Raw genomic sequence first — 14,111 nt, forward strand, 5'->3', positions numbered from 1 at the left:
TGATAGGATTATAAAAAGCCCAAAAGTTAGTTGATAGGATTATAAAAAGCCCTATATTTTGTTGATAGGATTATAAAAAGCCCAAAAGTTAGTTGATAGGATTATAAAAAGCCCTATATTTTGTTGATGGGATAATAAAAAGCCAAAAAGTTAGTTGATAGGATTATAAAAAGCCCTATATTTTGTTGATGGGATTATAAAAAGCCCAAAAGTTAGTTGATAGGATTATAAAAAGCCCTAGATTTTGTTGATGGGATTATAAAAAGCCCTAGATTTTGTTGATGGGATTATAAAAAGCCCAATATTTTGTTGATGGGATTATGAAAAGCCCAATATTTTGTTGATGGGATTATGAAAAGCCCAATATTTTGTTGATGGGATTATGAAAAGCCCTATATTTTGTTGATGTGCCACTTAAAGCCTAGTAAATACTTCAATTAAAAAGAGGCTTGTTTTAGATATAGTTATTATATATGGGAATGACAGAAGGGAAATGATAATAAGGCATTCAGCTGAATGTTCATGTAAGTCACAGAAAGGATAATAAAAATATGAAGATTAAGACACAGCACAGCAAGACTCATACATTTAAAAGGCGGGGTAGTAAAACGCTTCAGAGACAAGACTTAAACTGTGAATAAAAGGGCAACTTTCAATGCATAACCCGACAATAAGAGAAATAAATTTTAACCACTTCAAATGCTCTACCTAATAACATACATTTCAAATTAAGGCATTGCAATGCTTCGAAATTCGATTCCCTTTTGAATCAGGATTGGGGATTAGATTCATTAGCTAGAGCTCTGATTCGATGTTTTCAAATCTACATCACCTCTGGTAAACATTAGAATTTAGCTTTTAATTCAGTCTATATACTGGAACCTATTTCCTTGTAAGAAAACTTTTGTAACATTCTTCTTTCAGATGTTTAAGTACTTTATATCTTTTGTTTTTAGAAATATTTACTTTTATACTCATTACTGATTAAGCATAGAAGCACTCTAAGTAAATAAATAAACCATTTTCTATTTGAGTATAAAACTAATTCAGCCTGTATACCCTGTAATCTATATATGCACAGCTGACTCAATATGATTTGAATATTTTAGGATGATTCGATACAAAAATATTTTCTGATTTGCTGGATTCTATGTCAAATTCTCAGATAATCATGTGTAAAGCATGTACACTTCGGGGGGGGGGTAGATACAAGTTGGTTTAGCAAATACAAAACAGCTCACTGAAATTCTCGTTTTCACGACAAATGAAAAATTTACAAATCTGTCTAATGCACAATGAAATCATTTGAAGACCTTAAAAGCCATTAGTATGATTAAAGTAGTTTACATGTTAACAACCAAATCTACTTAAGTTATTAGATGCCTGTAAACTTTAATTTAAAAAAAGAATAAAAAAAAACTTTTTAAAATTAGAACTGTTGCTTCGATTCAATGTTTCGAACACTCATTCATTCATAATGTCTGGAGTTGCGGGAATAAAAGAATAAAAAAAAAACTTTTTAAATTATAATTGTTGCTTCGATTCAACGTTTAAAACACTCATTCATTCATAATGTTTGGAGTTGCTGGACAGATAAATTATTTACTAGATTCAACAGTTAAAGGAAGTCCAGCTGCTCTTCTTTTCAAGAAGAAATAGAGAATTCCGGCTTGAGCCATCACATCTACTGTACTTGCTGTTAGGAGATCCACAGACTTTGCACTTGAAGAATTGGGAACAGGCCGCAAGATATTTGGTCCAAAAACTGTGGCCAGGTTATGTAGAGACATTTTGTTGTCATTTTCATGCTGATTAACCCTGTAATTTATTAAAAATTTGAAAGTCAAAAACTAAAATTATGCGTGTTATTCAAGTTTTGTTGGATTTTGTAAGTTATGACACATGATGGTACAAACTGATGTGTAGCTTGATGTACCAAGGTGTCAAATTTCACATACTAAATTTGATTAGCAATAATTACTACTTCCTAATAATAACAAAAGTGCACGAGGTAAATTTTTCAAAATTACTTATCACATTTTTAAAACAGTAAATGTTATATTCATATTCAAATGAAGTCTACAAATAAAAAAAGAACTAATACCTATAAAACTCTACAAAAGACATCATTAAACAATGGTATGTTTAAAATGAATAATACTTTTATCTATTTAGATTACGATAAATGAGCTTTAATGCTGACTGATCATATGAAGACATGGCAAAAATATCGAAGATTAAAAATAATATTTAAAAGAAAAGGAAAAAATTTATTCATGGATACATACATAAAACTTTTGTTGGAAAAAAATTAAAATAATGCAAACACTGACATTTATACTTTAACCAAAAAATTTCAATCTTAACATTCGTGGTTATCAGTTCTTACTGCTTAGGATAACTAAGACCCAGGAAACCACAAGAAATTTAGGGGAAGTTTACCAACTGAAGAAAAAAAAAAAAAAAACCACTGTAATTTTTGAATAATAATAACTCCTTGTTGTTAAGAAACTGCATAACTTTAACAACTATGCTGTAGAGCAACTCCAGACCTCTGCTTGAACATCTGTCTTGTAATATAATTTACAGTCAAGAAAATGACCACTGCTGACTTTAGATGGACTAGACATCAAAGACCTCAAACATATCCATTACTTTTGATCAACCCATTAATCTCAACAGGACAGGCTAGTATCATTGAATAAATTTTGATTATCCAGTAGGTAATGCTTGTCAGATGAAGATTTTTAAATACTAATTATAGGTGTTAGGGGTTGTCTGACCATGGGCTAGTGGCGGATCACACTATATTTTAGTGTAGTCTTAGGTGCTGGACAACAGTAATTGGAGAGAAAAATGTTTAGTAACAGCATTATTCAAGTTTATTGGTATTATAAACCAGAGTAATACAGCAACAGATAAAAATTATAAGTCAAAGACATAAAAAAATTAAGCTCTAATTCCCAGATAATTTTGTATCTATTTATTTAAAATTCTTAAATAGTGATAGGTCAGAACTGCTTTACAGTTCAGAAATAGCTAGCTAGTTGGACAACCCAGATGTAGGTGGTCAATAAAGCTAGAATTTGATTAGAAAACTTAACTAGTGGTTTAATTTGGTTTTGTAGTAATTGCCTACAAAATCATAGTTGCTTTCTCGTGCCTTTTCATACATAATACGTATACATTTTTTTTCTCCTTTAACTATTCTGAGCCTAACAAATGAAAATGAATTTCACGTAAAATCTCAGAAGCAGGAACAAGAACTAAGTTTTTTAATAATGAGTTGACTAAGAAATGTGAAACTGAACCATGCTTGACTGACGTACAACTTCTATTTTAATCATTTGCGATCATTATTGATTGTATTTCAAATCAATCAATAAAGTTGAGAATTTTATTACCTAAAAAAATTTCTTTTCAAAAATTATATCAATACAGAGTATTTCATTTTCAAAAATCACTACTGACAAAACATTACTGAACAAAATAGTTCACAGAGATGCTTATTGTGCTAGAATGATCCTTACTATACTTACTTCACCATATGATTGATCAATTTTAAAATGACTTCTCTATTGATTTCTGGAAGAGACTGGAATAGAGATAACAGTCCTCTCTTTCTTGCTTCTTTATCTTGCAAACCTTTAAAAACATAAACAAAATATTTAATGAAGAGAATGCTCATATACAAATAATGAACAAAAATAGATATACATGAGTAGAGTCCTCAAGAGTAAATAAAACGAAAATTAAAAGTTACAAATATTTTTCTTTCTTGTTTTTGAAGTTCATATGTCATGCTGTGTTGTAGTCTACAGACTGCATAACTCTTCTTGTGATTCATGGCATGCTCATGTTTTACTGACATCACAACAGTAAAAATTGCAAAGTTAAACATCCCTTAAGTGACATCATTTTAATATGATTGATTGACAGACAACACACTACTATCAAGTGGTGCGAGTTGTTAAAACAGATGACACCCCTCCAGGAGTTCTTTGATCCCCTTTTGAGAATACGTTTTAAAGAAGCAATCACATTTACTTTTATATGCAAACGTTAAATACAAAATATAAAACAAGTCCATAAATACCAGAATTTTACATCATTGCAAAATGTTTACTAAACAACCATATGAATTGTAAATATGACCAGACTGAGAATATCTGCTGTTAGGTACTAACTGTAGGATAAGGAAATGGTCAAAAACATCATATTTGCTCAGCACACCTAAGTACTTTATCAAATATCTATGAAAATAGCAACTGACCAAGGCATTCTTGGGATATTATATACAAATATAATAAAATCACTGTTATGTGCACAAGTTAAAATATTGTTAAATCTACAGAAAACAAATAGTCTTCATTCAGGAGTATTGAATTTTAATTGTTTGAAATTGTAACACAAGTTGTAATAGGATACGCCTAGCTGTAAATGGTGGTAAACCAGCCCTAAGGACATTACGCATGTCCAGAATGGTGTTGGTACATCTGCTTCTGAAAGTGACCAGCACAATAGCTACAGAAACATACAACACACAGGAAAGATTGCTCCTGATTGAAGGATTTGTCTTCACACAAAACAAGTACTTAGTCAAAACTGCTTCATTTACTTTAGATTTTAAACAGTGACTGTCCAATAATATAGTTTTACACTTAACACTTGTGTAGAGAAGCACATTACACTAATACAATAGTCAATTGATAACAATGATTTATAAGTATAATTAAAATTAATTTATGTAGAGAATATTGGTCTGTCTTCAGGAATGATAAGCATACAGTTTTTAACTTACTAAATGAAATTACTAGTTTATTTGTTAACTTAAAAGCATGATTTAAAACTTCACACAAGGTTAGTTCCTTGCCATCTAATTTGAAACAACTTTTAGTGATGGAACAAAAGCAAGGTATGTAAAGTATCTCAAGTGAATGTGGTAAGAAACATAAAGGAAAAATCTAGCATTCCTTGGGAATCGGACACAAATAAGACCACAGTCATATGAAACTCTAGGACGATTTTTCTCCTACACCAACCCAAAAATAAAAACAAAAGAGATTGTTTAGAAAGAACAGAAATTATTAAGACTACGTGTTTTTCAATTAACCTTGAGAATGGGTCTAGTAACATCAGCTGAGTGTATTCACCTAGCTTTGGTTCAAACACTTAACAAGCCTGACTTTTTCCTTAGTTCGTAAACTTGTTATAAATTTCGCTGTTGTCACATGACAATATTCCTGTATATTATAAGCCCTTGCATCTTTTGCCTTTGTATATAAAACCTGTATGCTTAGCTATTTATCATACCTGAAGTAGAGATCAGTGTTCTGTAGAAACATGTAGCATGTTCTTTATGCAAGATAATTTTAATTATGTTTCTAAATTATTGTCGGTTAATTTACTACTTTACAAGTGTCCCCAGATGCTTCACGTACAGAAAAGCCAGTCTACTAAGAAGAACAAGAAGAGGTCATGTATCTTTGTTTTATTTGATCAACTTATAATGTACTCTTTGTTTATAAGTGGAAGAGCAGTGTCCAGTCCTTGTCTGTTTTGTTGGTTGAGTTTAACTTGTTACAACTTACAGTTTTTCCTCAAAAAACTCTTTTTATTGGGATCTTAATATTTACATGTGAGTTTCACTACAGAGTATCACACTACTTATGTTTCTTAACATGCTTGATTCTATCAGTTACTTACTAAAAGCTTCAAAGAACATGCGGTACAGATTGTCTGTGAAGGGAGCTTCGGGTAACTCTCTGAGATATAACTTCAAAAGTCCAGTCACTGTATGGATATCAACTTCCTTCACCAGTTGTTCGGCTTCATAAAGATCTAGATGGAGAAGACAACATTAAAGATATATATACAGCTACATTTAGCATCGATTTAGGCCACGTTTTTGTACATTTAAGTTAAACACTGGAATAAGAAACACACACACACACTACAAGACTTGTTTATATGTAACTAAAAATTTAACACAATGCTATTTCTGGATTTTTATTTTATTTTTTATCAAGTTTAATCCTCTCACCACGGATATCCTTTATTGTGAATGTGACAAAGTTTTTAGTGACTTACATTCAAAACTTAAACTACTTTTTGGTTATGTTATACCAATTAGTATAGTATAAATTTCTAGATAATCTTCCATATTTAAATTGTACATAAGTTTAAAGTTATTAATTTTATAAGGCAATATTAAACAAAATCCTGAATTCACCCTAGTGTGAGAAATGTGACCTTTTTTCTCTAGGTATCTCCTCTTCTCTAATTTATTCACCACCTCTCCAAAAAGTATGAAATTTAATGTAAATTACTCACTATAAAATCGTCATCTCTGAAACAAAACATAATTGGTATAGCCTTCAATCTTGTTTGGTTACACAGCATTCAAAGAGAAAATCAGACCTCTCTTGCCACACTCACCTGTCACATCCTCTCTTTCAGGATTTGTTAATAGTTCTCTCTTAAATTTAATAATATATTATTTATAACCAATAGAAAGCCAAGCTTTTCATCTATCAAATGATGCATTATATTACATTGTGTTCTGAGCAGAAAATTGTTAATTTCTTTTTTAGTATAACCTTTGTTTCTCCAAGAAATATATCGACTAAAATGGATGAATTTGTAAAGGCTTGTCACATAGTTAGAAAGCCAAAAAAAAATGTGATAGTTAAGGGATGTTCTAGGATTTTTGCATGTTATTATTCTATATTCTATTAGTGCATTATTTAATCAATTAAAAATTATTTAGTGCACTACTACTGTTAGTATAAAAAAGTAGGGTTAAGTGTCATTGATAGTCAACAGCAAAAAAAACAACAAAAAACTTTATTTCTTGTTTTTCATGTGTATACTTTATTCATTAGTATAAAAGTAACTAGAATGTAAAAAAATAAGACTCTCTTTAGGTTTGATTAGGTAAAATAAATAATAATAGCATAATAAAAAAATTTTCATGAGGGACACATGCGAGAAGCTCGTGGGTAATGTAAATCGGCAGATTAATGTGAGCCACACGTTTCCCAAGTGGTTTACAACTTATAATGGTGCAAATAGTAGTTAGACACAGTTCAAAGTGCAATAAAACAATAAAATTTAAGTATAAATAGATGTAAACTGTTAAGAGCTTAAAACTACTTGGGATAAACAAAATGTAGTTTCATGTTACAATCTGAAAACATTCCAGAAAGAAAAAAAGGTAATTTAAATATATTTTGATTTTGTTTTTGGTTATGAGGTCAGTCAAATTGACCAACCTTGTATAGAGTTAGGATAAAAAAAATACAAAGTTCTACTGAAAACAAATGTTTGAAATGTATTTAGGAGATTTTAGACGTTACGCAAATGAAATTTGAAATTTTTGAGATGAAGAAAAGTATTTTTAAACTTAATATGAAAATCACTTTGCACTCAGACTAGACAAAAAAAAGAAAAAAAAACTCAATATATTCACAGACAAATTGTTAGGTTATTAAAAATACTTCACTATAAAATCTGATATTTTGTATGTAAAAAGACTTGTAATGTTTAGTTAAAGTCTGTGAAGATATACTACATTAAAAGTTTGTAATATCAAACTCTAATGACTTTAAGTGGTCATTCAATTCAACCAAGCCTGTGTAGAGAGAGTTGATACATGTTTTGAGCTTGTCTCTCTAAACTGATTAAATTAAAACAAGAAACCTGAGGTTTAGTGTTTGAGATTAAAGACTGCTTGATGGACAGGTATTAAATCTCACAATTATGATGCATTTTTATCTATATAAAAAAGCTCATACATAAGTGGAGTTCCAAACAATATACATGAGAACACTGTGACACGTATAAGATGTAATGTTGATTGGAGAGGTGTGGGAGCATGTTACTAAATAAAACATTACAAGTAAACAAATCTATAAACAAGTGTTGAAGGGAAATTTCTCAACACAGCAATTTATAAATGCATGAACTGATGGAAAATTAAGCTTATACAACATAACATTGTTTCTCCATCTATAGCAGCAAAAGAGTTAACAAAACTTCCCTAAAATATAAGGATCTTTCAAATGATACAAATAACAGGAAGTATTACAAAACAAATAAAAACAACCTTTTAACGATAATTTGTAAAACAATCAATGTTTCAGGTTTTCTTGTTCCTCAAGGGTTTGGACTGACAGACATGTCATGTTAATCAATCTATGTGATTGTCCAAAATAAGTGTGAAAAAAATCTGTTTCGAGTGTTCAGAAAGCTAATTTATGATAGAAAATATATATTTCTACAAAATATGAAAAATGTGTACAGACAACGAAGATACGGAATTCCAATATCAGTTTCAGAGCATGAAATGAAAAAAAATAAAAAAATTTACTTGTTTCGAAAGCCTTCTTAAGTCTCTGAACATCGGATGTTGATCCAGATACTCTATAAATCCCTATTTCATTCATCCCTCGTTTTTCAACTTCCCTCACACAGCTGGAAATAATAAAAGGTATGTTGCTTCCCTCATTCCTGAAAACCAGAGATATACAAAGTCAGTTTGATCAAACTATACGAGTTTTGAAAACAAAAATAAAACTTAAAAAAAAAAACAATACATAGTGTATTAATATTTTATATGTACTTATAAATATAAGTCTTAAATCTATTCTTAACATTTTCAGAACCTGTGGAGTAAAAAAAAACATTATTTTTATTCCTGATATTAAGACATTTAACAGAATAGGTAATATGACTGATGTTAAAATCAACAACACATTAATGTTAGTTGTTTGAGAAACCCTTTCAGCAAGAAATACTTATTTTATGGGGAAGACAAACCAAAATTTTTCTAGTCAAAAATGGCTATTACTTTTTTTTTGTCTTCTGTTTAGGAATTCAGACTTTGGGTAAAATAAGTTACCATATATGTATAGTTAGTCCAACTGACTCTCTTAAGCTTTTACTATTGAATCTATGAGATTCTTCTAAAGTATTAATTTGATGTAAACAAAGTGCAGCTTGTTGTCAAGTGAGAGCAATGGTTTAGAAGAAACCAGCAGTTATGATACAATAATACGATGACGATGTAGGAAATTAATGTTTACCAATAATATCGCAAACCTCTTGTCAAAAATAGTATAAATATATACTTTTATCTGTTCTACCAGATCACATGAAAAGATTTTCTTATATCTGTTCTACCAGATCACATGAAAAGATTTCCTTATATCTGTTCTACCAGATCACATGAAAAGATTTCCTTATATCTGTTCTACCAGATCACATGTAATGATTGCCTTTTACTTCTTCTACCAGATCACATGTAAAGATTTCCTTATACCTGTTCTACCAGATCACATGTAAAGATTTCCTTATACCTGTTCTACCAGATCACATGTAAAGATTTCCTTATACCTGTTCTACCAGATCACATGTAAAGATTGCCTTATACTTGTTCTATCAAAATCACATATAAATATTTCCTTATATCTGTTCTATAAGATCACATGTCAGCTTACTTGCATACTTGTTGTAGTTTGGTTCCAAACATGCCAGTGTTTTTCGATGATGATATTTGCCTCAATGCTATTTCAGATGGAACAAACTTGATTCTCAAGGTCAGCATGTACTAGAGACAGATGAGGAAACAAAAAAATAAATTTCAGCGGGGATATTAAAAAATGGTCATTTAATGTCAGTAAACAAGAAATTAAACTAATACATACTTGTTCAACTCAAGTAGAGATGCTTAGATAATAACAAAAGCTATGGAAAACAAGACCAGATAATTGGGTCCTTCAAGGATATCCTTGCACACCCAACCTTGAGAAAAGTAAAAACTTAAACCCAATCTTTAGTTTTCAGATATAACCAACTTCCCTCTTAAAACTTTCTAAAGTGCCTCTGTTACCATTAATTACAACTCATTCCATAAACTAATCACAATCTTAACTAGAGCCTAGCTTGTCTCTTGCAAATTTTAAACTTGTGTCCTCCTGTCTTCAGAATATGGTACAAAGAAATCAAAATCCTTTATCCTATTTTTCCTCCAGATAGCTTTACCCTCGATTTCTTGTGAGAAAGTAAGATTTTAACCTACTTCTATAACGTAATTCTTTCACCCCCAGAATATGAATCTTCAACGGTAAATTTTCTATATCCCCACTAATACCTATCCTGGATATAAATGGAATTAGTACACAAAAGAAATCATTATAAATCCTGAACAACATATTAATAAATAAATAAATTCAAGAGAAATCCAATCATACACGACAAAACACTTACTTGCCAGCTGGGGATCCATCCAGTTAAGGATATCATCAATCATAATATAAATGTAAGTTATGGCTTATCAGGTGTAGCAGAAATCAGAAAGCACCACAGTACTGTTTTGTGACAGAAAAATCCTAAGATTCATGCCTGAGTAAATTCAAACTTAACTATGAATAGGCCAAGGTGCTCAATAATAAATAATCTACTTGAAACGGTAATCACAGATGGAATTCCGACGACACTAAGACTATCAATGTATAATGCATGCTTTGACTCATAAGGAACTATATCCTGTGTAACAGTTCTTATATAGAACATCTTCCGATATTATAACTTTTCAATGATGTCAGTTCCTTATGTATACGAATCTTAAAACTGCTGATGTCACATCAAAATTGGAAAACAAGGGGGAATGATAAAAGGAGATGGTTGTCACCACATCCTGAGTAACATCATGAGGTTTATATGTCACTCTTCTTAATACACGTAAAATTGTAAACATTACAAGTAACTTTAGAGTTTGTCGTTATAAATTGGTTTTTCTACTTATATGATAACAATAAGCATTCAATATCAACTTCTAAAACCGTTAATGTGGCAGCATGTGCATATTTTCTTAGTCTGAACTTGTATTTTGGACTTTTTCTTCACAGTGAAAGTGTTGCCACCTGGTGGAAGAAATGTGTATATTTTATTTTAATACTATGTTTTTAGCTTCTTTTGTTCTGAAAGGACTGTATAATGCTTAAAAACTCCACTAACAACTTGTGAATAATCTGTTGGAAAATAATATTGGCTCAAACTGAAAGTAAGTATTATCAGTATAAAGATACTTGCTATGGTAAGGCTTAACAAAGTAAAAGGATGTTTTAGGGTTCAGAGGTCAAACATCACCTAATTCAGAAAACCTCTATAAATTTTAAGTGGTCCTGCTTTTTCCATAATTTAGGGTTTTTCTATATTTCAAACACTAACACAAATCTAAAACAATTTGAAATTTTCTGTAAGCCTACAGTAAACAAAATTCAAAATATTTGAACTTTTCCACATTATAACTGCTCACTCTAGTTTGTCCCTGGACCCCACTGGCAATTTAGTAGACGTTCCTTGAATTAGGCCATAAAAAAAGCTTAAGTTTAAATATGCTGAACTGTACTGATACAAATACTGCTCTTAGAATGTAATTAGTTAATCATTCTTTTCAAAATTCAATCTTTACCTCATGCAGATTGACCGACTTCTCTTGATATTTGTCCGTGAGCCACGATCGGCTTAGTTCAATGGCAGCCTTTACCACGAATTATGGTTCCTTGACTAGGGTGTTCTTCATAGCACAAGATTCTCAGAGTCTGTGACCCCTCTAGCTCTATTACAAAGTCCTAAAATAATGTTTCAACTTTTGAAGTCAGTAATAATTCCTAATCTTTGAAAAGAGTTCAATATATGACTTTTAATTCTTAAAGTGAAAGAGAAAGAGAGAAAAAAAGCCAAAAAATAGGATTATACTTTCAAAATATTGCAGTATTTAATCTTTTTTTATCGATTGACTAACTAATGCACAATATTTATCTTCAGACTGAAAACTGAAAAATATATTTTTACAGATTATACTTTCTGTTCTTGTATACATTCTTTACTTTTTGTATTTTAAGTTAAAGTAAAGACGAATGTAATAACATATCAACCACACTATATCTACCATATCCAGTGCCGAAGAGGCTTTTCACCTAATACTTGGGCTCATCAGGCCATCTGGGATACAACAAACATAGTAGTGGTCAAAATGCTATTTATATCATAGGTTGCCTGAAGAACAACTGTTTTCGTATAAATTGGTGAACTACAAGTCTTAGTGATTACAGATTTAAGTCATTACAAATCAGAACTATGTTTATGCTTTTTATTAACATGAATTCCAACTTTTATTCTAGTTATACATCACTGACTACATTCCTGATCCAACTACACAGTAAAATATGTAACGAAACAAAATTTAAACCTGTAACTAATCAACTACCTGGTTTAACTGTGGTTCCATGTTATTTCTCAATTTCTCTGTATCTGCTTTCTTAAAAAAGTGTCCATAAGATTCGACCTCTATACTAAAGAATACCTCTGAAAATAAAAAAATATGCAAAATGTATACAATAATAAAAGTACTGGCTTCATCAGATAACCAACATTACGTAACAATATATCCTAATAACAAAAGTCAAGAACAACAAATAAGAAACTACAAACATTATGTATGTATTAGTGTTGAAAGATGCTATATAACCAACTTCTCTCTCTTAGTAAACTTAGTGTTGAAAACCATAGATTTAATGTTGAAAGATGCTATATAACCAACTTCTCTCTCTTAGTAAACTTAGTGTTGAAAACCATAGATTTAATGTTGAAAGATGCTATATAACCAACTTCTCTCTCTCTTAGTAAACTCTTCTGTTTTATAATTTTCTGATAAAAAAACTTCAACATCAACGTTCATGTTCATAGGGCAGCGTTTCTTTTGTAGCTGTATTTTCTTTTAATTAAAAATTTGAACAAAAATAGTTCTAAGATGTTGAAAAGTTCATCTAATTAAGCAGAGACGTGTTGAAAACCATAGATTTAACTGGTTGATCGCTTGAATATTTTTTGTGTGGTTAATCATTTTGTGGTTTATCAATTGCATAATTTTTTGTGGTTAATGACTCGTTTAGTTTTGTGTGATTTATCACTTGGATATTCTGTATGGCTGACCGACAAAATTACATAAGTGATGACTTTGTTTGTTTGTTTGGAATTAAGCACAAAGCTACACAATGGGCTATTTGTGCTCTGCCCATCACGGGTATCGAAAACCGGTTTGTATCATTGTAAGTCCCGTAAGTCCTCAGACATACCGCTGTGCCACTGGGGGGGGGGGGATAAGTGATGAACCACAGAAAATTCTCCAAACAATAAAAAAAAAACACAATTATACATGTGATTAACCACAAAAATTTATTGAAGTGGTCTAACTTGTCCAAAGTGCCATTCAAAGTTGAGTAACATGATTGGTTTTGATGTTAATGGTGTATCGAAAAACAATCAACTTGATTTTTGTTAGTAGTTCAGCCATCTTTCATGGCATTTACATACTAAAATGGTTCGGTTAAGTCATATATACATCTAGTTTTTATTCGATCTGAGGTTATCAGAATTATATTAACAGAGGAACTGAGCTAAAGGCTAGAACCAATTCTGTTCGATTGAATGAATATTTAATTATGAGGATAATTTACTTTAGGGTAACTGTTTAAAAGTAACTTGTTGCCGTATCTAGTTATCTTGGTATGAAGATTATTGTTACAAATACTATTTAGTGTTGTGTAGAACATGGACACAACTACTTAATGATCTACTGTTCACCTATTCTTTATAATCTAAAATTTGGCTGTTTTACACAGGAGCGTAGCAGAATTGGAGTAAAGTGGATGTCTAGTACTTATTTTTATTCATGGTCTATACTATTTAAATTGTCTGATTTTATATCTTCATTAATCACAGTAACATTAGCAGCCTTCCATATTTTGAGGAAAATCCAAAACGAAAAGGTAAAGTCATTAAATATAGTAGCCAGCACACAATGAAATGTTTAATAACTTTAGCTCAAATATCGTGACCGTAAGCAGTATTTTAAGTTTACTGTTTTAAGTTCTGAAGTAACATCACTGAGTTAGTATATCATAATTAATTGGTTTTTTAAACTTCAAGTACTCATAAATGTTAGTTAATAATGCGAGCATGTTCTAGAAAGGACTTGTCGTCACGTCTAGTTCCTTTGTAGGATTTTGTTTGTTTTGGAATTTCGCGCAAAGCTACACGAGGGC

General features: G+C 30.7%; 1 pseudogene; it reads right to left on the reverse strand.

Moving 5' to 3' along the window:
- Window positions 1-1,016: 1,016 nt before the first annotated feature.
- Window positions 1,017-14,111, reverse strand: part of LOC106463752 — an 89,849-nt pseudogene continuing 76,754 nt past the window's right edge.

The sequence above is a fragment of the Limulus polyphemus genome, unplaced genomic scaffold (assembly GCF_000517525.1).
Source record: "Limulus polyphemus unplaced genomic scaffold, Limulus_polyphemus-2.1.2 Scaffold1474, whole genome shotgun sequence".
In the NCBI taxonomy this organism is placed as follows: Eukaryota; Metazoa; Arthropoda; class Merostomata; order Xiphosura; family Limulidae; genus Limulus; species Limulus polyphemus.